Genomic DNA, 27,279 nt, shown 5'->3' with positions numbered 1-27,279 from the left:
ACACGCCCCACTACAGAGGTTCAAGATTCTTCCCCAGTCAGTCTTTGCCTGCCTCAGAGTCTTCAGAGGGCATGAAGGACTGAGTCCCAATTAGGATCATGTGGGTGAGAAGTGTGGCAAGCCAAGATAAATCAGAGATACCTATTTAGAGGAGTTGTCAAAATAGTAGAAGAATCAAAAGATACTGAGGCTCATTTTTCTTTTTTTTTTAAATTAATTATTTTTATTAACATATAATGTATTATTTGCCCCAGGAGTACAGTTCTGTGAATCATCAGACTTACACACTTCACAGCACTCAGTATTTCACATACCTTCCCCAATGTCCATAACCCAACCACTTTCTCCCCACCCCCCACCCCCCAGCAACCCTCAGTTTGTTTTGTGAGATTGAGTCTCTTATGTTTTGTCTCCCTCCTCATCCCATCTTGTTTCATTTTTTCCTTCCCTACCCTCCAAATCCCCCACCCTGCCTCTCAAATTCCTCATATTAGGGAGATCATATGATAATTGTCTTTCTCTGATTGACTTATTTTGCTCAGCATAATATCCTCTAGCGCCATCCACATCATTGCAAATGGCAAGATTTCATTTTCTTTGATGGCTGCATAGTATTCCATTGTGTGTGTGTGTGTGTGTATGTGTGTATCACATCTTCTTTATTCATTCATCTGTTGATGGACACCTAGGTTCTTTCCATAGTTTGGCTATTGTGGACATTGCTGCTATAAACATTTGGGTACACATGCACCTTTGGATCATTACATTTGTATCTTTAGGGTAAATACGCAGTAGTGCAATTGCTGGGTCATAAGGTAGCTCTATTTTCAACTTTTTGAGGAACCTCCATGCTGTTTTCCAGAGTGGCTGCACTAGCTTGCATACCCACTAACAGTGTAGGAGAGTTCTCCTTTCTCCACATCCTTGCCAACATCTGTCATTTCCTGAGTTGTTAATTTTAGCCATCTGACTGATATGAGGTGGTGTCTCACTGTGGTTTTGATTTGGAGTTCCCTGTTGCTGAGTGATGTGGAGCACTTTTTCATGTGTCCATTGGCCATCTGAATGTCTTCTTTGCAGAAATGTCTGTTCATGTCTTCTGCCCATTTCTTGATTGGATTATTTGTTCTTTGGATGTTGAGTTTGATAAGTTCTTTATAGATTTTATAGATACTAGCCCTTTATCTGATATGTCATTTGTGAATATCTTCTCCCATTCTGTCAGTTGTCTTTTGGTTTTGTTGACTGTTTCCATTGCTGTTCAAAAGCTTTTGATCATGATGAAGTCCCAATAGCTCATTTTTGCCCTTGCTTCCCTTGTCTTTGGTGATGTTTCTAGGAAGAAGTTGCTGTGGCTGAGGTCAAAGAGGTTGCTGCCTGTATTTTCCTCAAGGATTTTGATGGAGTCCTGTCTCACAGTGAGGTCTTTCATCCATTTGGAGTCTATTTTTGTGTGTGGTATAAGGAAATGGTCCAATTTCATTCTTCTGCATGTGGCTGTCCAATTTTCCCAATACCATTTGTTGAAGAGACTGTCTTATTTCCATTGGACATTCTTTCCTGCTTTGTTGAGGATTAATTGACCAAAGAGTTGAGGGTCTATTTCTGGGCTCTCTATTTTGTTCCATTGATCTATGTGTCTGTTTTTGTGCCAGTACCATACTGTCTTCGTGACCACAGCTTTGTAATAGAGCTTGAAGTCTGGAATTGTGATGCCACCAACTTCGGCTTTTTTTTTTTTTTTTTTTTAATTCGGGGTCTTTTCTGTTTCCATGTAAATTTTAGGATTATTTGTTCCAGTTCTTTGAAAACAATTGATGGTATTTTGATAGGGATTGCCTTAAATGTGTAGATTGCTTTAGGTAGGATAGACATTTTCACAATATTTGTTCTTCCAATCCATGAGCATGGAAAGTTTCTTTGTGACTTCCTCAGTTTCTTTCATGAATATTTTATAGTTTTCTGAGTACAGATTCTTTGCCTCTTTGGTCTGGTTTGTTCCTAGGTATCTCATGGTTTTGGATGCATTTGTAAATGGGATTGACTCCTTAATTTCTCTTTCTTCTGTCTTGTTGTTGGTGTATAGAAATGCAACTGATTTCTGTGCATTGATTTTATATCCCGACACTTTACTGAATTCCTGTATGAGTTCTAGCAGTTTTGGAGTGGAATCTTTTGCATTTTCCACATAAAGTATATCATCTGCAAAGAATGAGAGTTTGACTTCTTGCTAATCAGATGCCTTTTATTTCTTTCTTTTGTCTGATTGCTGGAGCTAGGACTTCTAGTACTATGTTGAATAGCAGTGGTGATAGTGGACAGCCCTGCCATGTTCCTGACCTTAGGGGAAAAGCTCTCAGTTTTTCCCCATTGAGAATTATATTCACTGTAGGTTTTTCATAGATGGCTTTGTTGATATTGAGGTATGTACCCACTATCCCTACACTTTAAAGAATTTTAATCAAGAAAGGATGCTGTACTTTGTCTAATGCTTTTTCAGCATCTATTGAGAGTATATGGTTTTTGTTCTTTCTTTTATTTATGTATTGTATCACTGACTAATTTGCAGGTGTTGAACCAACTTTGCAGCCCAGGAATAAATCCCACTTGGTGTAATGAATAATCCTTTTAATGTACTGTTGAGTACTATTGACTAGTATTTTGGTGAGAATTTTTGCATCTGTGTTCAAACAAGGATATTGATCTGTAATTCTCCTTTTTGATGGGGTCTTTGTCTGGTTTTAGGATCAAGGTAATGCTGGCCTCATAAAAGAAGTTTGGAAGTTTTCCTTCCATTTCTATTTTTGGGAACAGTTTCAGAATAGGTTAATTAATTCTTCTTTAAATGTTTGGTGGAATTCCCCTGGGAAGCTGTCTGGCCCTGGGCTCTTGTTGGGAGATTTTTGATGACTGCTTCAATCTCCTTACTGGTTATGGGTCTGTTCAGGTTTTCTGTTTCTTCCTGGTTCAGTTTTGGTAGTTTATATGTCTCTAGGAATGCATCCATTTCTTCCAGATTGTCAAATTTGCTGGCGTATAGTTGCTCATAATATGTTCTTATAGTTGTTTGTATTTCTTTGGTGTTGGTTGTGATCTCTCCTCTTTCATTCATGATTTTATTAATTTGGGTCCTTTCTCTTTTCTTTTTGATAGGTCTGGCCAGGGTTTATCAATCTTATTAGTTCTTTCAAAGAACCAGCTCCTAGTTTCGTTGATTTGTTCAACTGTTCTTTTGGTTTCTACTTTATTGATTTCTGCTCTGATCTTTATGATTTCTCTTCTCCTGCTGGGTTTAGGCTTTCTTCGTTGTTCTTTCTCCAGCTCCTTTAGGTGTAGGGTTAGGTTGTGTACTTGAGACCTTTCTTGTTTCTTGAGAAAGGCTTATATGGCTATATACTTCCCTCTCAGCATGGAGGCTCATCTTTCTGAGAGAGCTCATTCCTTCTAGCTCTGGTTCTGTGACTCTGTGGTGCCAGAAGTCATTTCAAAGAGCTTGTTTGCTTTCTTGCTCTCTCTCTCTCTCTTTTCTGTGCCTTGCTTTGAGATGAGGTGATGATGGTGGAGAGCTATTAGGGGAGATTGGATAGGTTCAAATGGGGGAAGAGCCACTATACTTCCTTTTTCTTAGGATGGTTTGTGAGCAAAGAAACCACTTCACTTCCTCTTACAAGCTTAGACTTAAGAACAGAAAGAAAAGGTAGTGACATAATTGGGTGAAAGAACTCAACAGGGGCAGGAATTGTGTGTGTGTGTTGGGGGAGGGGTGCTTCTAATAGTTGCAGCAGTGGTCGAGGGAGGAAGAGCTGAGCTAGCTGTAGCTTGCCTTGCTGCACAGCCATAACTTGTAAGTGTTCTGAGGGTCATCTAGAAGCAACAGGGAGATGGAAGTCAGTAGGTAAATGCTGCAGCCTCAGTGTTGAGACTCTTCCACCAGGTTTCTCTGAGTTTCCCTTGGCAGTAACTGGCTCAACACACCTTTGTATTGGCTTTTCTCTCTCCTCTATCTTGTTTTTCCATTTCTTCACTCCTGTTTCCTGCGATTACCTCCTAAGTAAAGTACCTGCATTCCAGCCCTTGTCTTGAACTTTCTGGGAGAATCCACATGAAGACAGGTATACTCCACTGCAATTGTCTGAGTGGGCTGTACCACCCCTGGAAAATTGTGCCCCCCCCTCCATCTGCAGTTGGTCTCAGCTAATTCTCACATGGGATCCTGAGCACATTTATATTTTCGGGGCTCTGAGTTCTGTTTGGGTCATTTGGCTTGTGGGTGCCAGAAAGGCAGCGTGGATTGTTGGTGGCTGAGGACAGAATCCCTGACTTCTGTTTCTGAGGGTGGACACAGTCTTGCCCAAAGCTACCATGCACATAGAAGCCTACACTTCCTCCCACACTTGCACTGTTTCATAGTTGTGTACACACATCCTGCATCAAGGAGCTATTGAGGCCTCTTTGAGCAGGGTCACACCCTATCTAGAGGTCCACGTGTGCTATCAGGACACTTCTTGTAGGAGGAGGCCCAGCAGGAGATTAGGATTATCAAATGAAGGAGTTCAGGGAACACAGGAACACACCTCTGGCTCTCACAGAAATGGTGAGACTCCTCTGCTGACCAGTCCAAAGAATCAAAGCACTGACTGGTCAACACTTGAAAGGGTCATCCAGAGATCTAGATAACCAAGCAGCCAAATCATTGGCCAATATGAGGATGTTTTTCTGGGATAAAGACCACCACTTAACAGATGGATAGTTCTCACTAGGAGGAGAGGATGGACAGAGGGGTTTGGCCAAGGACAACCTTTGAGTTCTAGCTTCTCTTTGAAACACTGATTTTGCCTTTATTTGTTCACACAGTCATTCAATCAACTTGTATTGAACACCAGACCTAAGATGACAAAAAGCAACCCTTGCTCCCACTACAGTTACCATCCAGAAAGTTGCTGTTCCAAAATTGGTCACTAACATTTGATTTAAAATTACATGTCATTTATTTTCCAGAAGGTAGAAGAGTCTTGAAAGACTTCTGAACATGGAGGTAAGGATGGTTTTCTGAGTAATGGGTTGGAGTGAGGAAAATGCTTTAAAAGAAGTATAATGTAGGAAGAGGATAGAGAGGGCTAAGGGGAGAGGAAATGGAAAGAGGGATATCCTCTGAAGACTTAAGCAGTGAAGCTTTTCCCACTCCTCCATCACAAGCAACAAGAGCCCATATTAGCTGAGAAAGCCACTACTTGGGGCACCTGGGTGGCTCCATTGGTTGAGCAAATGCATTCAGCTCAGGTCATGATCCTGGAGTTCCAGGATCGAGTCTGGCATTGATCTCCCTGCTTAGCAGGGGTCTGCTTCTCCCTCTGACCTCTCCCCTCTCATGCTCTCTCTCCCTCTCAAATAAATATATAAAATTAGAAAGAAAGAAAGAAAGAAAGAAAGAAAGAAAGAAAGCCACTACTTCAAGCCCTGGATGCCTGCTGTTTGGGGTACTCACCCAAGCTGCCTAGATCTCTCTGAATACATCCACATTCTACCCCCACATGTATTTTGCCTAAGTGGGAGCAGTTGGGTACAGTGAGAGGGAAGTAGAACCTTCTGTATCACTAGAAAGATAGGATTGTGGATCTGCTTATGAAATCCAGCTGGAGATACCAGGAGACCAAAAAATCTGACTTCTCTCCCAAGAAGAACAAGGAACAGTCTACTACTCTCTCTCTCCTGAGTTTCACAAGGACAAAGGACATGGAAACTAAAGCCACTATACCCTCTACCCTACAACCAGCTTGGACTAGAGAATTTCTAACCAAGCTTTTTAAACAAACAAATAAAACAGGCTTCCTAACACACAGAGGGTAAAGGAAGCCACAAGAAGGGAGGAGAAAGAGAAGTGAGTTCAGCTTTTCTCACCCCTGTGGAACCTCCCTCGCCCACCAGGGAATATCACCTCTCCCATCAACCATTGCTTCCTAATCATTTTCCCAATCACCTGCTAGGTCTTGAGGAGACATTGCTCCCATTGTTGAAGGGCTCACATTCTGGTAATGCAGGAAAATACTAGCAAATGGATATGAATCCCAAGTACATCTGGAGCTGAGAGGGACTTGGGTACAGGACCCAGGAGGATTCCAAAAGAAAGTCTGTCAACAAGGTGGGGAAAGATAGGACAGCTTCATAAAACGGAGACTCTTGAGTGTTTCTAGATAGGTTTTGCTTTCCTAGTAAAGGGAACAACAAGAACATAGGCACTGAGGGTGAAACATTGTGGTGCTATACTGGAAATGACTGGAAAAAAAAGGGTCAAGTGGGCCACTTTAGAAAAAGACTATGACATAGGCAGATCTGCATATCCTGAGAATCTATTCACATGGGAATCAACAGGCCAGGAGAGAGACGAGGAGTCCTAGGTACCAGCAAATCAGAGTTGGGAAGGTCCTTCTGTTAACAACTCCCATTGAGAGCTAGCAGTGAGAGAAGAAAAGATCCCCTGAGGCTCTTGGCCTGAAGGGCAAGGGGGTAGGTGTTGATAGGCAGCATTAGAGGAAGAATGGGTCTCCCCCATCCTTTTGTCACACTCTATAGAGCACATGCTTCCAACCATCTCTTACGGTGAGGGACTAGAACTACTAGGTGACTTCTTGAGATGTTCAATGATGTTTTTGCCTTTCCTTCCTCTTCCCTTGGAAGCTTATTTTTTGCAAAGCAGAAAGCATTTGTCTATAGGCACTTTCCATGATGGCTTTTGCTTCCTAAAGTTAAACCACTGAGTTGCTTGTGGTTTATGTGAGGGAAGCCTGGAAGATAGGAAAAGGAAGGAGAACCTCAGAAGGGAACCTGGGGACTGAGCTGTATTCACACACTCAGCCAAGGGACCTTAGAGGGGAAGGCTGTGAGGCCTCCTGCAGGCTCCCAGCATCCCCAAAGATTTCTGTGGCCCAGGAGTGGCAGAGCCAAGGGGCTAAGAACAGGAGGGTGTCTCCAAAGAATACACTGCCTACCAAAGAAGAGAGGCCTCCATAGATCCTTGGAGCTACGACACCCTAAGCCTTGATTTTACAGAAAGGTCTGGGCCTTTTTCAAAACCATGATCAATTTCTTGCCTACTCTGTGCAAAGACATGTAGGGACTGAGGGGACCAGGTCAATGCAAATAAACAATGTAATGCACTCTTTCCTGCACATGCTTCTCCACTACCTCGGCCGATTCTAGGTCTCATCTACCACTGTGGTCCCAGCATTCAGTGGAGAGGACCTGCTGGAGAGACAAATGGAGGAAAGGGGCGATGCGTACTGTCTTCCCATCAAACTAATGGGCATTCCTGTGCCCTCCGAGATTGGGAGGCTGGGTGCTAGGAAAGAGGTAGTGTCCCAAGCTTTCACCTAAAAAAATGTTTACAGAACATGCAAAAATACTAAACAGATGAGGGAATTGGTCTACCCGCTGCAGCAGCCCGTGTAATTGTACCACCACCCCAGGTGTCAGGGCGGAACGGGGCCAGCGCACCAAGTCCCGCGCCTGCGCACTGCAGACTCTGAAGCCAAGGCGCCCTCAGCGAGGTGGGCGGGAGCTGCCCGGGCATCCGGGTCCCTCACCCCGCCCCCGCTGCATGAATGAGAGGCGCGGCGACCGCCCCTCCCCCGCCGGGCCCGCCCCTTGTCGGGGGCCTCCGCGCGCAGTTGGCCGTCGCCACCTCAGCCGCGCTGGGTCCGGACAGACGCTCGCCGCCCTCAGCCTTCCTCCTGCCTCCCGGCGCTGACCGTCCCACACACCCGCCGCCGCAGCCGGCGCGCCCGAGTAAGTGAGGGACCGAGGGCAGGGCGCCGGAGGCTGGGGGCTGTCGCCCCGGGGCTGGGGTTTATGGGACCTGGCGGCTCCGGGCTCGGGATGCTGAAGAGACCGCGGGCCCGCGCCAGCCTCCCCTATTCACACTCCCGGGCGTTTCGGCGGGGACGGGGAGAGGTGGGACAGCGGCCCAGGCCGGGAGGGACGCGGGGCAGGCCGGGGGGGGGGCACCGGGGCCGGAGGCTGAGTCCCGCACAAAGGGCGGCGCGAGGCTGTCACCGGGAGGTCATAGAGGGAAGGTTCGCGGCGCCCCGCACGCCCCGCTAGCCGGTGCCGGGCCGTAGGTCCCCGGGCTGGGGAGGCGGCTTGGATGAGCGCGGGGGCGAGGACGAGGATGGCGAGGACCGCTGCCTCCGCGCTGGCGATGGGAACGCGCCTTGGGGGGCGCGGCGTGGCGGTGTTTTCCTGGTCCCCACCTGCCCCTCCCCTTTCTTTGTGGCGTTTGTCTCGTGCCCGTTTGTCACTGTGGGCATGACTGTGGGCTGGGGTGAGACCTATCGCCTCAGCGTACTCATTAATTAAAGTCAGGTGGTGGCCCTTATCTTTGGGTGGGGGGCGGGTGTTCTTCCACAGGCCGGAGAATTAAGGACCCTTCTTTGTTTCCCGAGACAAAATTTTGTGTGTGCCTGAGTGTGTGTGTGCGTGTGTGTGTGTGTCTCCCCGTCCTCGGTGTCCCCTACGAAATGGGTGTCCCCTACGAAATGAGAATCAGAGATTAAAAAGGGTATGAAGAAAAAGAGATTATTACTTCATCAGACCTTCAGGCAATTCTGTCTCTGGTATTCTTTCAAACAATATTGTATGTTTCTTACTGTAAAACCAGTGCGTTTTGTTCATTGAAAATGTTTTTACAATATTCGTTGAAAAATAAGATTCTCATATATCTATATACCTGGAACACTTTGCTTTTTGGGTTTAGGTAATGGATATATATATACATACATAAATACATAGGTACATATACATACTCCAGAACATATAGGACACTGCCTTCTGGGTTTAGTTCATTGGTAATCTTATTTACTCATATACATATCTACAGAAATACTCCAATATATCCAGGACACTGTCTTCTCAGCTCCTCAGTAGAAGCAGATTTTGTTTCTCCCTGTCTCCCTGTGTTAAGAAGGTGGTCCAGCAGGTTCTCTCCTCCTTGCTTTTTTCTTTTGAGTGCTTTGGCAAAGGATTTTATTGCATATTACCCTGGCATGCGTCCTTGCTTTGATCTGAATTTTCCTGTGCTCTGTTGTCTGGTTGTGTGGCCCAGCTCAATGGCTCCTCTTACAGGACTACTGGAAAACAGAACACCTTTTATCCTTGTCCTCATCCCCAGAGAGAGAAGGAAGTTCTGCAGGTTCCCACAGACTTTGGTTCCATGGGTTGGATTGCCTGACTTTGTTTTGGTAAAGTTACGAAGAGTTACAGTTGATGCAGACCATTAAAAGGAGGCATTTGTAGTAGTACCAGTTATTCTTTGGTCTTTCATTTGGACCTTTTTCTTTTTATACCAGATTTTGTAAGTTTTAAAATATTGTTGGTTGCATTTTCAGTTTCTTTTTTCCCTTATAATTTTGCAGAGTAATAGGAAATTAGCTAAACTTGTATGTAAGAAACACATTTCCAAAATAGAATTTTTTTTTGAAGATTTTATTTATTTATTTGAGAGAGAGCATGGGAGGGAAGAAGGTCGGGGAAGAAGCAGACTCCCCTTGGAGCTGGGAGCTGGATGTGGGACTCTATCCCGCGGCTCCGGGATCATGCCCTGAGCTGAAGGCAGTTGCTTAACTAACTGAGCCACCCAGGTGCCCCCAAAATGGATTTTTATTATGATCTTTTGGTTGAAATAGTGGTGATAAAAAAAATTAAGAGGATCTTATTGGGTGATCTGAATAATTGAATTGGTTACGTTTTAAGATTCTCTTTAAGATTATTCTTTTTTTTTTTTTTAAAGATTTTATTTATTTATTTGACAGAGAGAGATCACAAGTAGGCAGAGAGAGAGAAAGAGAGGAGGAAGCAGGCTCCCTGCTGAGCAGAGAGCCCGATGCGGGACTCGATCCCAGGACCCTGAGATCATGACCTGAGCCGAAGGCAGCGGCTTAAACACTGAGCCACCCAGGCTCCCTAAGATTATTCTTTAATCATGTGTATTTTAATGCCTGGTAGTTTTTAGTGCAAAATGAAATCCAAGCTAAGCAGTCTTCCACAGCATCTGTTTATGAATATTCCCGCTATTAAAAACATTTGCTCTTAATTTGAAGGGGAAATTTGCCATTGGTTGGATAGGAATGTATTATTCTTGGTAAAAGTCTTAACTTATGTTAGCATGGTCAAATTCTTCTTTTGTAGAAGTTAAAATTAGTAAAGGTTGGTTTTTCAATTTGGAGAACTTTTGGTTTTATGATGAAGAATTTAAATAAAATTTTAATGTCAGTGAACTTAACTCAAAATAAGTTAACTTAAAAACAAGGGCTTCATAAACTAGTGTGTGTGTGTTTGTGTGTAATACTGAAGCAACCCCAATAATTTATAACTGCCTGCGTGAGATTTTTTTTTTTTGGGGGGGGGGAATTCCCTTAAACCATAAGGGGAAGTCTTAGATAAACAGAGTAGTATAACCGGAATTATCACTGAAACAGGCTTGCATAGTACCACAGTATTGTGGAACTTCATTTTGCAAGAGTGACTTAACTATTGTTTGTATCAAGAAAGGAACTTAAAAACATCCTGACCTTTTTTTTCAGCATTCTGTTAATAAAATTCTTCACCAACCCATACTTCAGCATTTCTGTAGTATGACGTTTGAAGAAAAAATCTGAAGTAATTTCTCTATCATGAAAATAGATTAAAGTATGCTAAGTGCTGTTTTAGTAGTAAATATATTCTTTATATTAGCAATACTAACTAATACTGTTACGTCAGTGATGGTGATAGCATGTATGGTAACTCTTTGTTACCCCAAACTGCAATATTTTATTCCCCCAACAATATCTGATAACAAAAAGTAGAGCTCTTTTTCCTTGGAGCGTTTTCTATCAATAATGGTTTTTTGTTCAAATAACAGCTTATTCTAAAATCAATTAATAGGGCACCTGGGTGGCTCAGTCGGTTGAGCATCTGCCTTTGGCCCAGGTCATGATCCCAGGGCTTTGGAAGTCGAGTCCCTTATTGAGGTCCCTGCTCAGCGGGGTGTCTCTGCTCTCCCACTGCTCCTCTCCCCTGCTTGTGCTGGCTTGCTCGCTCTGTCAGTGTGCATGCATGCAAAAATAAATAAAGTCTTTTTAAAAATAAAATGAAGTCAGTAATAAAGTAAAGTTATATTAACTTATATGAAATTGCCATTTTTTAGATTGGGGAGTAGTGAAAAATCAGCAGTTTTAGAATGTTGAACTGCTTTCAACTCTCAACAGTTCCTTCTAGTATTTTCCTTTATATTTACTTCGTTCCTTTATATTTACTTCGTTTCCTTTATATTTACTTTACTTATTTATTGATTTTCCATCTTTGGACATCATCTGTGGACTTCTATTTTGGAAGTTGAGGACTTGGTTGTCCTTCATAACTACAGTTCCCAGTCAAGTCAGTACTCAGTATTTATATGACTATAATTGTGTACCTGTTATTCACAGATGAGCCATGTAGTATACTAGTATTACATTTTCTATATTGTACTTTTGTTTCTCTAAATTAAATAATTTCCTCTCTTGTTTTTCACTTGATTTGTTTTCTCTGTCACTGACTCATCCTCAAATTCTGACAGAACTGATAATCTTTCAATATTTTCAGGTAATATGTTTCATTTATTTTTCATATCTGTCATCCAGGACTTCCCTTCGTCATCATCTTGGGAATTCTTTTTGCCTTCCTCCTGTGTTGGATTCTTTATTTCCTGAATCCTATGGCTTCCTTATTCTGTTGTACCTTCCAGAGAAAAGGAACATACAAACTGAAATTTTTCCTGAATTCATAAGTTGCATATCTGGAAATGTCTTCATTTAACCCTCACTTGAATAGTGGTTTAGCTGAATATTGAATTCTAGACTGAAAATTAGTGTCCCTCTTTTGAAGTCATTGTTCCATTAGCTTCTGGTGTTGCTGTTAAGAAGTCCAATCCAAGTCTAATCCCTATTCTTTTTTTCTCCCATTCTGGAAGATTTTAGGATCTTCTGTTTTAGGATCTTAGTTACCACATAGAAAGTTTCTTTAAGCAATGAAATGCAGTCACCTCAGATGTACAAGAAGAATATCAGGTTCATTTAAAAAAATCTCCCTTAGGAAGTAGCAGAAACATTCATGACCAAATAGAAATAATCTTTAGGCTTCATGATTAAATATGTCATGACTAAATATGGCAAATACATTATTTACAAGAATTTCTGTTGTGAGGTGGAGACAAATGGAACTGTGTAGACCACAGCTTAATTGGACATCATTAGTGACTGTGGCATGGATACATATGCTCTTGGATACATTTTTTTTTTTAATTTTTTAGCCAGGATTTTTTTTTTTCTATTTATAGCTGTTTTATCTCTCATCTGGTTTTTCCGTGAGTGCACATAAGTGGTTGACTATTAGAGGACTTCAGATTCATGACCAGAAATCTGAAGTGGACTCTCAGCACTGCCCAGGAAAGCAATCAGACTCCTAATATTTTTGCCTATAACTATTTAATAATTTCTTCCCACTCTTTAAACTCATGAGCAGCCCACCCTTCCCCATTCAGATAAGTAAGTGGGCTTCATATTTCGTTGAGGTTTAGAAGTTAGAGAGATACCACTCAACTTCCACTCACCAAATCTAGAAATCCACCTTCCTTAGGGCCCATGTTTTATGTTCTCCTCCTATGAGAGGCCAGCTTCCCTCCCTTCTATATTCCCCCTCATACCTAATCAAGGACTTACTCCTGAATTTATGACTCATTTACATCATCACCAAGTCTCCAAGCACTATCCATGTGCTCTGATGTTGTCCATCTTTAAAAATAATTTTAAAATTATAACAAAATTAAAAACAACTTCCTCCTGGGAGTGCCTGAGTGGCTCAGTGGTTTAAGCCTCTGTCATCTGCTCAAGTCATAGTCTCAGGGTCCTAGGATCAAGCCCTGCATCGGGCTCTCTGCCCCGCGGGGAGCCTGCTCCCTTCCCCCTTCTCTCTGCCAAAAAAAATATTAAATAATCTTTAAAAAAAGTAAAAAAAAACTTCCCCCGACCTCCCATCCATCCTTTTCATTTACCTTCATAGTTAAATGTTTCAAAAGAGAAATATAGGGGCACCTGTGTGGCACAGTCTATTAAGCCTCTGCCTTCGGCTTAGGTCATGATCTCAGGGTCTTAGGATTGAGCCCCACATCAGGCTCTCTGCTCAGCGGGGTGCCTGCTTCCCCCTTGTTCTCTCCCTGCCTCTCTGCCTACTTGTGATCTTTCTCTCTGTGTTAAATAAATAAAATCTTTTAAAAAAAGGAACTATACATTTCCTTCCTACTGCCTTTAAAATGTATCACTCTGAAATTCTGTTGTTAACTGATTTTTTTTTAATTTAGCTCTTTTTAAAAATTTCTGATAAGAAAATCAGTGTTTGTTAATTTTCTTTGAATTACCACTTTTTAAAAAAGATTTCTTTATTTTAGAGAGAGAACATGAGCAAGCATGAATGGGGGAGGGGCAGTGGGAAAGAATATCGGGCTGACTCCCTGCTGAGCATGGAACCTGAGGTGCTTAATCCTAGGACCCTGAACTCATGACTTGAGCCAGAATCAAGAGGTAGACATTTAACTGACTGAGCCAACCAGGTGCCCTTAATTACCACCTTTGCTGTACTTAGTGTTGAAAAAATTACAAAGACTGTATTAATGATTGAATTTTTTTCCTACATTTCCTTCTTTTATAAGTATAACTTAATGTTGGCAGTTGTGCACCCAGATTCTTGGAGTAAGACAACTTGGAGTTGAATTCCAGCTCTTGCAGTTTAGCCATGTGACATTGGACAGGTTTCCTGATGACTCTGTTTCTCCATCTGCAAGATGGAAATAATAGTACCCACCTCATATGTTTGTTGTGTATATCAAATAATACGTAAAATGCTAAAGTCAGTACTTGGTATGGGGGTAGACACAATGAAAACTATAATTACAGTTATTATTTGTATAGCCTTCTCCATTTTCTAATATTTGATCTAATATTTTTGCTCAGAGTATTTCTATGTCATAAGGTTTACTGGCTATAAAAGCAACTCAGTTGTTGTTGTTGTTGTTGTTTTATTGTTTTAATTGCTTGTCTTTCTATTCCCATATTCATAATAGATTAGTGATAGATTAGTAAAATGATCTACAATGGCCAGATGAGCTCCCCCCTCCTTTTTTTAAGAGAGGGAAGGGGGGGAGGCAGAGGGAGAGGAAGTAAGAGAATCCCAAGCATGCTCCATGCCCAACGCAGGGCTCTATCTCCCAACCCTGAGATGACCTGAGCCAGAATCAAGAGTCCAACGCTTAACCAACTGAGTTACCCAGAGTTCTGACAGATGAGCACTCTATAGCACTTCCCAATAATTTGGTCACTTGATAAGTCCTTTTGACCACTTAATAAAATATTTTTATGTCAAGCCAAGTCCTGTTCTTTATTTGGCTTGCCTTGGAGGAGAGGTCCTTTCTTCATGTTACTCCAGATTAAGTTTACTTATTTCTAGAAATGGAACCTTTAAAACACCCAATATTATCACTAACAGATTTTTTTTTTTTTTTAATTAGCTATAAGGGAAAAAAAGCAGCTGGAAGACACTGCTGTTTTCACTTACTAGTTGTCTGGGAAGATAAGTATATGTAGCAATAAAAAGTCTACTTTTAGGGCCACATGAAGGATACAGACAGGCTCTGTAGAAGTTCAGAGTAGTGAGGGTCATGTTCAACAAGCCCTACAACTTTTCTATGTGTTAAATTGTCTGTGTAGCCTGTTTCCTTCTTATTTGGCCTGATGTTTATTTTGGAAGTTTGCTTAATAATCATGGGAATAGTTTAGATTTTAAGATAGATAATATACAAACTAAAATTGAGAGCAACTTTTAACTTTAGAAATTATTTCTTGAAGTAATTGACTTAACAGTTATTCTGCCTTTTTCTTTTCTTATCTAGGTAGGCAGTGGGGATCCCTCCAATTATCTGAGCATTTCAGACATTAGAGTGTAGTGCTGGGTAAAATGAGGGTTCAAAAAGAATGCCAGATGGTTTGAAAGGAATTGTGAGCACTCCAACTAGTGCAGCCCATCGAAAGCCAGCTGGCTGAGTTTCCTCTGCTTTGGAGGTAGGAACCAGACACGTTGTTCCATGCCAGCTGGCCCAGGAATAGCTGGCCATTGGCCTTACTTTGGGTTGGCCATTCCTGGGAAAACCAGCCTGGGCTCTCCATCTGCCCTGAGAACAGTCTGACACCAGAGAGTTGCTCTGTGCCTCCATGGTACTCCAGAGAGTTGGAGCAAGCCTGAGTGGCAAGGAAAGAAAGCCACTTTTTAGATACCATTACAGGTGACCTCACCTTAAGTTGTAAATTTGCTCTGAAAAAGTGAAATGCAACTTGAATTTTTATGCATTCAGTGCTGCTAGGTATACTAGAGTGCTTACTCTCAAAGTAACTGTAGTGAATGTTTTTATATTGTAAATAATTTCCAGTTTACCTGCTTATCAAGTTCCTTTTTTTGTTGACTTTTCTTAAAGTGAGATTTGCCTGTTCTTTTCATTGTCATCTTCTAATGTTTTGGACATTCAAGTTAGTAAATTTTCATCTTGTCATAAAGCTTGCTTCTGTATAAATCATAGACTTCTATGGAAGTTTAATTATGTATGTTGCCTTAAATCTGTGTCTCATTTTGTTTGTTGTTTATGTTTTCCCAACTAAGCTAGTGTTCATATCAGATTTAGTTCTTCTATTAGCAAACTTAATGTCAGAATAATTTAACTGAGAAGGAAAGAAGTGCAGATATGGCACTACAAGTGTAAACATTCAATTCATTTGATGACAGTGCTTATTTAAGAATTTTAAAAATAATTTTGCCACAGTCTGTCAGTATGTTTTATGTTACCTTCAAAAAATTTTTTTTGAGTTTAGAGATTGAAAGGTGCTGCAGTATCTATGTTTGTTAGGTTCATCTAGATAAATAAAAAAATTATGATCTTCTTGTATCTCTTTATTGTTCTCTCCCAACTCTGGGCATGAAAAATTATACTCAGTCATATAAACTTCAGATAGAACCTAGGTGTTCTATCCAAATAGGCTCCTCATCTTGAACTGAAAGAAAAAGTTTGGCAGACAGTGAAACATCAAAGTATGAGCTAATGTAGTTTATAGGAAATGGGTGGGAAGGGAAATCAAAGGTGTGGGCTTTCATTTTTTTCCTTTATTGCGAAAGAAATTGCAAAGCTTCTTCAGAAATATGCTAGAAATCTCAGGGTTGGCTATACTTAAAGTTTTTACTTAAACTTATTTTTCCTGAAAACAGGCCAGAATGAATTTTTGTGGGAGTGAGAATGGTTTTTTTAAATCATAGAACAGCATATCAAAAGCCAGGAACAATATTATACCTGGAAAATCATCATTCATGTTAGCTGACCTTTACTAACGACCTTTTATGACAGTAGTTTTACGTGCATTGCTTATTTACTTCTTACAGCAACCCTCAAATAATTGTTTATGGATGATAAAAGGTCAAAGAAGTAACCTGTTCCAGTTTACAAAGTCAGGAGCCAGATTTAAAACCCAGGCTTTCATCCTCCACCTCACCACGTTACAGTTGGTGATATCAGCTTTCACAGGAATATAACTCTTTCCTATTCAAATGCTATCCTGTACTGGCACTTTCAGAAGACTATTGATAAAGGATATTCAGAGACTGTTGCAGAAAATAGCAGGAGAATAAGGAGGGATTTGGGGAGCCTCTACATCTTTTTAATCTCTTCTGCTCTTGAAATAATTAACCATTGCAGAACTGCAATAAACAAAAAAATGAAGTAAGTAAAAATAACTAGGAGGGTCTCTATAGTTTCCTAGTATTGTCATAACAAATTACAACAAAATTTATGGCTACAACAGAAATTTATCCTCACAATTCTGGAAGCCAGTAGTCTGAAATCAAAGTGTCAGCAAAGCTGCTGCATCCTCTCCAAAGACTCTAGGAGACAATGTTTCCTTGCTTCTTCCAGCTTTTGGTGGTTCCACACATTCTTTGATTTGGTTACATAATTCTAATCTCTGTTTCTGTTTTCATATGGCCTTCTCTTCTTTCTCTCTTAAAGACACTATCATTAGAGTTTGGGTCCACCTGGAAAATCAAAATGATCCCATCTCCAGATTCTTGATTACATCTGCAAAGACCCTTTTTCCAAATATGATCATATACACAGGTTCCTCAGGTAAAAATGTGGACATATCTTTTGGGGGGCCACCATTCAGCCCACTACAGGGAGTAAGAACTTCTTTGGTAATACTTTAAATTTCCACTGTTAATATCATGCAGAATACCAGATTAGAGAAGCATTTGGTGTAGACCATGATACAAAATGGGGAAAGGTGGGCGCCTGGGTGGCTCAGTGGGTTAAACGTCTGCCTTCGGCTCAGGTCATGATCTCAGGGTCCTGGCATCGAGCCCCACATTGGGCTCTCTGCTCGGCAGGGAGCCTGCATCTCCCTCTCTGCCTGCCTCTCTGCCTACTTGTGATCTCTCTCTCTGTGAAATAAATAAATAAAATCTTTTTTAAAAAATGGGGAAAGGTATTGGAAGTATAGGATAGAAGACAAATTCAGAGGAAAGTTTAGGGAATCAAAGAAGATTTCATGGGAGTTGTATTGCTTATGACAGATCATGAAGAACAGATAGATGGTTGGTTGGGATAGCCTGGAATGTGCAGATAGTGGAAATACTCAGAACAAAGATAGCGAGTCATATTCAGGGAACCATAACTAATGCATTTGAGTAAAGTGTGGTGCTTAGAGAAATAGTGGCCAACAGGGTTGAAAAGTCTGAGCTAAATTATGGGAGGCAGTTAGTATTGAGTTGATGAATTTGTACTTTGTTAAGAGCTGCTTATCCATGAGAACACTGTATTACAAAGGTTTCTAACAGGGGCCTTCTGAGCTATGATAAAACCTTTGAAAAAAATCTACATTTTTCTTTCTATAAAAAGATTTTCAGAGGGATTCATAACTCTAAAAAGAGGTTAAGAACCTCTGCTCTGTTAGAAATGAAATGTTTTATGCTTTGAAGATGTTTCTGGAAGATTATTGATTTTCCATTTGGTTTACTTTGAACGACTTGGAAGATAAGAAAATGGAGTTCCAAAGAGCTTTAGTCAGCACTCTTATGTGGAATACCTTATGAATGTTGTATACTAAAAGTTAAAATACTGGGTCAGGAGGGATGTAAACTAGGTCCAGGGTTCTTAGGAAAGTGATCAAATGATTACACAAAAAGAAAAATTCATAATATTCAGTTCAAAATGCAGCTGTGACTTCTGTTTTCTGTATCTCAATTGTCTGTATTTCAATTCTCTACCATTTAGAATTCCAGAATTATATAAAAGCATGACACAGTTCTGAGGAGAGGAAACCGACAGCTGCGTTCTTAAGGGTTTTTTTGGTTTTGTTTTGTTTTTAATGTATTCTGTGAAACTGCTTGTTCTCTGCTGTGAGTTTTCTGTGGAATAATCTATTTCAGGAATAAAACAGTATATTACATAGCTGTTTGAATATCTTTGTCCATTCAGTTTGCTATAACAAAATACCCTAGCCTGAATGTCTTAGAAACAACAGAAATTTCTCACAGTCTTGAATACTGGAAATTCAACATCAAGGCACCAGCAGATTCAGTGTCTAGTAAGAATACACTTCCTCATGCATAAATTGTACTTTTTCATTGTCTTTTTGCTGTGGCATCAAGTGGTGGATAAGGTCTAGGGAGCTATCTGGGCTTCTTTTGTAATGGCACTAATTCCATTCATGAGGGCTTCATCCTCATAAGGTAATCACCTCCAGATACCATCACACTGGGGATGAGATTTCAATATATGAATTAGGGGTTAGGAGATACAAACATTCAGTGTATAGCACTGACCATATTATATAAGGAGAAAATCAGTGCTTTACCATATAACTCAATTTCTAAATAATCAATCAACTGCCATTGATTTTTGTTTTTATTAATCCATTTATTTTCTCTCTGAGATTAGTATTACTTAATAGGTTTACCTGTACTGTTGTTCGGGCTTCTCTGCTAATGAGGTTCTTCTTTTTCTTTTTTTTTTATTATACAAATTGTAAATACACTCAGAAGTAGACAAATAGTACAACATACTTCCATATGCCCATCACTCAGATGTTCAACTGTTACCAAGGTTTTGCCACATCTGTTTCATTTATCCTTTTTTCTTTCACTTTCATTTGCTGAAGTATTAAGCAAATCTCCAGCATTTCAGTATATGTATCCTGACATATTTCTAAATGCATCTCTAAAAAAAAGTAAAGATGTTTTTATTATAGAACCAAAATGCCTTTTTCACATAAAATTAACATTTACTCCTGGTGTCATCTAATAGATGGACCCAGTTCACGTTTGCCTGATTGTCTCAAGAATACCTTTTTTAGCGATGTCTTGTTCATATCAGGATTCAAAGTCCCTGGACCATATTTGATTATTTTGTCTCTCATGTCTAATTTGATCTAGTGATGTTCCTATTCCCACCCTCTCTCCCTACCTTTTTTGGTGTATCATGGACTAGTTGTAGGAACTGGATCATTTGTCCTATGGAATTTCTCACATTTGGAATTTGTTTTATCATGGTGTCAATTTGTTGGTCTATTCCCTGTATTTTCTACAAATGGAATTGACCTCTAGAGGCTTGACTAAAATCAGACCTCAGTGTTTTGGCAAGAATGTTTAGGAGGTCACTAATATTACATCACATCCAGAGGCCTGCTGTATCTGGCAACACCACTTGTAGTAATGCTACAATGCAAGACCCCACTGATGGTCATGTCAGTATTAGAGATTTCATCCATTGTGGTTGAATGGTGATTTTCTTATTCTTTTATCTCTTCCACATTTATTAACAGGAATTCTGTAAAGAAGACTACCTCATCAAGCAGGGTTATTTGGGGTTACCCTGATATATGCTTTGTATGAGAGACTGTCAGGTACTTTTATAATATCGTTTTCATGATAAAAGATAATGAGTTTGAATCAGAATAAAAAGAATTGCATTTATTTTCTGTTTTAATGAATTTACAATGAAATTCTAAGTACTATAGCAAAATGTGAATAAGTACTCTTACCAATTGAGAATGTGGACTCTAGTTGCTCTGAAAGTTAAAGGTGTATATGTGGAAGCCTGTTATAGACTAGACTTAAGCAGTGGAAAGAGTGTTAGATTAGGATTAAAAAATCAGGGGATTTCCAGAGTCTATTTGGCCCAGCCTCTGAATGTCAGATCATACATTCTTAGGCTGAGCATTTTGTGTATGTGTCCCTAAAATATTGTCAGTGTTTTCATGAAATTGGATATAGACTAAAGAAATCAAAGTTGTATATTATAGAATTAATGTGTAAGTAGCTTTAGAGACAAGGGAGAATTCTTCATTGAATAGCTTTCTTTTTATTTAAATTGTGCTTTACAGGAGTCATTTGATCGCCGTTTCTCAGAATAACCTCTTGTTTAACTTCATGTCTTCATGTAAGAAGCAGCAAAACTACTGAATAAAGTCATGCTGAAAAGAGCCTTACTTATTTGTTCTGCTCTATTTTTCCTTAAGCCAAACGGTTTTTATTCAGCTTCTGAATTTGTTTGTTGTGGGGAAAGTAACCTTGATATCAAATAAAAATTAAAGAGATGCCTGGGTGGCTCAGTCAGTTAAGCATCTAACTTTGGCTCAGGTGATGATCTTAGGATCCTGGGATCCAGCCCAACGTTGAGCCCCACGTGGAGCCCTGCCTTGGGTTCCAGGGTCAGTGGGGAATCTGCTTCTCCCTCTTCCTCTGCCCCCTCCCCCGCCCCCACATTCATGCAATCTCGGTCTTTCTCAAATAAATAAAATCTTTTTTAAAAAATGAATAGTCTGGTGTTCTTAGCTCAGTGACCATCTCTAGAGAGCCTCTAAGGTTATTTGAGAAGGCCATTAAAAGTATGTGGTAGTATGATTTCTCCTAGGCAAACTCTGCTATGATTATGCTGTTTATTTTTAAGTAATAATACTGTGGGTTTTTTCTGAAAGATAAAGAATGCTATTACAAAAGGATACCTCAAAAGACCATAGATAAGATCAGTATACTTATTTTTAGTCAGTTGAGCTAAGCATCAAAGCTAATTTACTCCTCATCAGGTTTTTAAAATTGTTTTAGTACTGAAATTACATTTTCCCCAGGTTTCAGCACCAAAAAACCCAAAAAACAAAACCAAGAAAAACCCATTACATTTTCCTACCTGTAGAACAGATGCCTGTGGAATAACTATTCTCTCTAAGTCATTGCACTTGCTCTGTAGTACAGTTGATTTTACTGTTTGGATGAAGATAGTATTTTTTTTTTTTTTTTAAAGAGCCCTCTAGGAAATTGTGTTTCAACAGTTGCCTCCTCACCCTCATTTAATGCAACCAGAAGCCTTGGGGCCTGGACCCAACCATGCATCCTTTGTCCTGTTCCCTTGTTTATTAAGTGCTACGTGGGCTGGAAAGTGGTGGACCACTGGGATTAGTGGGGTTAAAACTATGTTCTTTGGAGGCCACAAAACTTACACATTCTCCTTTCTATCCTCTGCTAGACACAAAGGTGGCTTTTGTCTTTTTCAGACTATTTCAATTATTTCATCCAGCATGCTGCTTGGATTTACCATCTTACCTTTATTCAGATCAATAAATGCTTATTGAGTATCTTTAAAGTACCAAATATTGTTCAGTCTGAATTTATAGAAATCTTACATCTTGTGGTAAGAGAAGCTCTTGTTGAATAATTCCAGTATAGTTAGTGAAGTTAAGGTATAGTTCTGAATTTATTAGATCTGAGGTTGTAATTCTAATATTCTTTTTCAGATTTTTAATATGATCTGACTGAAAAGTTCCCATAAAGCAAATGAAAACTGCCTCCTCATAAGGAATTTCAGTACTTTATGCAAGTTAAGATAACTTACCACAAGTGCAGTGAAATCAGTGGAACCTGCATTTAGTTTTTATTCAGACTAACTTTCCAACTCTTAAAAACCTAAGCATGTATTTTTTGCATACTTAGAAGTTTGTTCTCATAAAGGTAAAAAAGGCATGTGGTATTTAAGTTCTGGCCCTGCTATTTGTTAACTGTGTAGCTTTGGTGAATTGTACCTCTCTTAGCCCTGAAATTCTTCAGAGTTATTGAATTTATAATTGAGTTACTTCAGAGATATTGAGAATATAAGTCTGTCTTCTTTAATAAAGTTCTCTCCTAATAATTATTGTTGTTAGGCAAGGAACGGGACATGGAAAGAATGAACACAAGAACAGTCTTTGCTATATCTCAGTTCTCTCGTTTTCATATGGATGGAACCAGGTAATGCTGCATTTTAGCCTGCTACTGGGCTGTGGCTGGTTAGAGGTTCCACTCCAGTGGTGATTGGATGATATATATAAAAAAAAAATGTTATTTAACTGCCCTACATACTTTCTTAACTTTTTAGGAGATTCTGGGTACGTCATTTCTGTTGGTTGTCTAAAGTCCTCTTTCTGCCCCTCCTTTTTTTAAATAGCTTCTTTTGAGACATCATTTGTACCCCATATATTGAAAGTGTGTAATGCAGTGGCTTTGAGTATATTCAGAGTTAAGCATCCATTACCACAATCATTTTCAGAGTATTTTCATTATCCCAAAAAGAAACCCTGGATCCTAGCCATTACTCCTCAATCCCGCCACTGTCTCCTGCCCCCATTCTCCACCCTAACCAATCACTAATCTACTCTTTCTGTCTCTCTAGATTGGCCTATTCTGGGCTTTCATGTAAAAAGAATCAGACAATATGTGGTCCTTTGTGATTGGGTTCATTTTACCTGGCATGACATTTTCAAGGTCTGTGTTCTCTTTTATAACATAAAGCGATATTAAGTTTCCTAGAGGCACATTGACCTATCCTGTGGGAAGAAGAGATGAAATGATTTTTTTTAAGTACACAAATGATGAGAAAAGCCCTGTAAATAGTTACTGTAGCTGCAAACCAAAGAATGGCATTTTAACATTGAATGTGGAAAAGATTCATGTCTCAGCATTTTTTTTTTAGCTCCATTTGTATATATGGGTAGTGTCATAATTATTGGTCCATCACTCAGTATGGATAATAAGATGTAACTCTGTGGGACTAATGTAACTAGAACTGTTACTATCCTTTTTATTTGTTATTTCCTTTTGTAACTAATTTTCCTGCTGCATATTCTGCATAACTCAAATATTATGATATAATCTGTGGTTACTTGCTACATGTTACATGCTAATATTTGTGGTTATATACTGCATTTTGAATTTTTATGTGAAGTTGATGAGCTAAAGCTTATATTTTATTTGGGGATAGCCAATGATTATATATATTGTATAAATTTTGGAAACAGGATGCACAGAAATAAAAATTTCAGAGCATATTCCACCCCCCCCCCCACCAAGTTTGTGGATGTAGTTTAAAAAGCTACAAAAGGGGAGGGGGGTGGACAGCCTTTTGACTTTAAAAAAACCAATTTCTCTGTGTCTCAGGTTCTTCCTCTATAGAAAGTGTGGAGCAATTGAACTATGATGGTCTTTAACTCTGTGGTTCTGTGAAGGTAATTGGTAAATATATTGTTGATGGTCCTAGACTACTTACTACATTACATGAAGGAAGTTAGCATTATAATGTCAGATTTCTTGTGTTCTAATTAGTTATCTAATGTGTTGTCATGACAGAAGGCTAATGATACATCTTAGCAAAAATCATATTTTTCTGTAGAATTAGAAGCCATGGTCTGTTTTTCCAAATGGTCTGTTAATACAAAATAATTTAAACTAATACTTACCTAGGACGCCTATATATTAGATAAATGTATTCAGCTAAGAGTTGCAGAAAACCCAAAATAACAGCTGGCTTAAAACAACATTAAATTTTATTTCTCCCTCGTGTCCAAGTTGGCAAAAGTCTGGTATGGAACTTCATGGCATTGGGGATCTCTTACCAATTGTCCTTTTTTCTTTCTTGGCACTCTACAATCCCTCTTGGTTATAAACTGTATTCTTATTGAGCAAGATGGTGGCATCCATATTATAAGAAACAGGATGGAGAAAGGGATGAAGCAGAAAGTAGAATGTACCCTCTGTTTCCTGTTAAGCATAATTTCCAGATATTTCCACATGAATCCATGAGATATGTGGCCATGTTTAGCTGCAAGAAAGGCTGGGAAATACAGCCATGTACCCCAATAAAAATTCTACCTACAGTGGAAGAAAGGGAGAAAAGATATTAAGAGGTGGGGAATCTACTACAATCTGTTTAATGATAAACAAAAGGGAAAACTAAAGAGCTTTTGTCATTGTATCTTTTCCACCAGAGAAGGAGCATTTTATATTTCTCTAGATGATGGTGGTTCTCAAAATGGAAATGTCTTTTTACAGGTGAAGAGCTGAGAACGTAATGGGAACATCTCAAGAATATGTGATTTTCTTTTCTGTAATTGGGTTAGTGCACAGGATCTTCCAAGAGAGAATTGTTATACATTTCCTGGTTTGAATTCATGAGTTGATCTTATGATTAATGAGCTAGCCTATTGTGGGTTTAGTTAGTAGAATTTTTCCCCCTGAGCCCAGTGGCCTCCAAGAAAACTGATCAAACATAGAATAGACCCAACCCTAATATGTACAGTGACTTTACTGGGAACATATGCCCTGTAACGTTTCATCTGACCTTAGTCACCCATCTCTTACTCCTGATCTTGAAGGAGGAAAAAATTACACACTTGTAAATAGTCTTTACTATATCCATCTACAAAATCAAAATAATAGTGTTTCACATGATGAAGATTAGTAGTGGTCTTAAAAAGTATTTTTATAGGGGCGCCTGGGTGGCTCAGTGGGTTAAGCCGCTGCCTTCGGCTCAGGTCATGATCTCAGGGTTCTGGGATGGAGTCCCGCATCGGGCTCTCTGCTCAGCAGGGAGCCTGCTTCCTCCTTTCTCTCTGCCTGCCTCTCTGCCTACTTGTGATCTCTCTCTGTCAAATAAATAAATAAAATCTTAAAAAAAAATGTATTTTTATATAGGAAAGAGCTTCCAGGGCTAATGATATTGTAAGTCTTGACTCTTAAAAACCCGTTTAGAGAGAATTATTCACTGTTCTGGAATGATTGTGACCTTTTCAGAATTTAAAAAAAAAAAAAAATCAGCAGAAACACACTCACCCCCGGAATACTGAAATAACATGTTTCATCTGTGCCATTATCTCAGCTGTTCCATCGTCTGCCTGAAATCATCTTAAGGGTGAAGTCTCCCCATATCTTTCTTAAAAGAACAAAGTGATCCCAGTAGACAAAGAGACTTTGAGGCCATGCATAATATTGAGAAACTTAAGGTAATTATCACTAGTGTCACTAGTGTCAGAGTACCAAGCAGCCTGAATACTTTGCTGGTTTCATAACTATTTGAGGTTTGCTAAGTTAGTGGAGAGTATCTTAGATGCTGTTTTAGGGCTATAGAATTCTCCTACAAAATCAAGACCTAAAAACCGATAGGCTTTTGATTTATACAGATTAGCCATCTAGAAACTATTGTTGAAGAAGTGTAGCTAAACTAATTCCTGTTTCCCAGAATTTTCTACCCCAAGTCATTTCAGAATGCAGTTCACTCATGGCCCAGGCTCGAAGATTTGGATTAGAACAGAGTGGCCCAGGAAAATGTGGCCTAGGTTCAAATTATCCCTGACTCAAGAAAATTCAGACACCAACTCAATGCTAACCTCGCAGCAAAGAACCAGAAAAGACCTTGATATTGTTGATGAACACTTGCTGTATACAGATACATCCTCCAGAAATGGATGTAACTTACCACATGAGGAAATTGAGACTTGCCTGAAGGCCTAGTGAAGGGAGCAGCTAAGATTGAGTCTGCACTTAATGCTTCTGCTGTGGCATCTTCCAAAGAGCTCACGTATTGTGGTGGAGCCCTCTGATTTACCCTCATTTCCTGGCTGATGAATTTCTAAACCACAGATATATTGTTTTCTCTCATTTTTAAGGCTGTGCAATAGCAGAATCTTCAATCACTAGAATCTTTTTCATTTGTTAGCTGGTTCTTGTTTTACCACTCTAGAAGTAACTTGTGGCTTACTTATCTTCCTTGTTTATGTTTTAATACATACAGTTTATGCCTCATCATCTTTCTTCTTCAGGGATTCTTAGCTCATTTAAGAATTCTGAAAAACCATTACCTTTTCTGGTAATTGAAAATTCACCAATAAAGTTCTGGAATTAATGTGCTCAACCCAGAACTTTTCAAGAATATGAGGTAACCTATAAAGGTTTATAGAGGACCTTCTTGCCATTTCTCCCAAAGTAACTTGGATAGGGTCTTGAGACTGTGCACTTTTCTTGTGGTTCAGGGTTTGAATTAGAGTCACCCACACCTCAGCTACTTTTAGGCTACAATTTACAAAAGGGGGTCCATATGAAAGGGAAATGTAGTGCCTTCTTTTTTTTTTTTTTTTTAAGATTTTATTTATTTATTTGGCACAGAGAAAGAGATCACAAGTAGGTGGGGAAGCAGGCTCCCCACTGAGCAGAGAACCCAATGCAGGGCTCCATCCCATGACCTGAGCCAAAGGCAGAGGCTTATTAACCCACTGAGCCACCCAGGTGCCCCAATGTAGTGCCTTTTAATAATCTTTTGTATATTTGAATGTAATTATTAAGCTACCTATAGACTGAACAAACTCAAGTCCTTTAATTTAAAAACAAATTTATCTTTCGTGACTGCTCCATTGAACAGAGTTGTTTTGATTTCTGTCTGGTACTCTGTGTTTTTCCAGGGAGTTATAACTGATTGTTGATATGTTTTCTGTGGGCATGTCTTAAATACAACTGATTTCTCCATATTGTCACAGCCAACATTCCCCTTTATTTAAGGAATGGCTCTTTTTCTGTCTTTAGAGCCACTCTGGCTCTTTATTTCAGGATGTTTTCTTGGCTATTGCATACACCCAGCAAGTCCCAAAACAGGTTTTCAGTATTCAGTGCTGTTTCCAGAAATGCCATGACACTTTCGGAATAAAATAAACTTTAATTTTAATTTAAAAGACACAGTTCTTTGTCACAGATTGAAGAAGACTAAAGAGACGTAAGTAAATGGGAGAAGACTAAAGAGACATAACTAAATGGGATCTTGGATTAGATCCTGGAAAAGAAAAAGAACATCAGTAGAAAAACTAGTGAAATTTGAATGAAGTCTGCACT

General features: G+C 39.6%; 1 protein-coding gene across 1 annotated transcript in view; it reads left to right on the top strand.

The window, feature by feature from the left end:
- Positions 1-7,589: 7,589 nt before the first annotated feature.
- RNF24 (ring finger protein 24) overlaps positions 7,590-27,279 on the top strand; it is a 99,676-nt gene continuing 79,986 nt past the window's right edge. Inside the window, exon 1 of the mRNA XM_059133848.1 lies at positions 7,590-7,782. The gene's annotated coding sequence lies outside the window, so the exon portion shown is untranslated. The remainder of the gene's footprint in view (positions 7,783-27,279) is intronic.

Source organism: Mustela lutreola, chromosome 9, assembly GCF_030435805.1.
Source record: "Mustela lutreola isolate mMusLut2 chromosome 9, mMusLut2.pri, whole genome shotgun sequence".
NCBI classification, from domain to species: domain Eukaryota; kingdom Metazoa; phylum Chordata; class Mammalia; order Carnivora; family Mustelidae; genus Mustela; species Mustela lutreola.
This window is presented reverse-complemented; position numbering and strand designations above follow the sequence as displayed.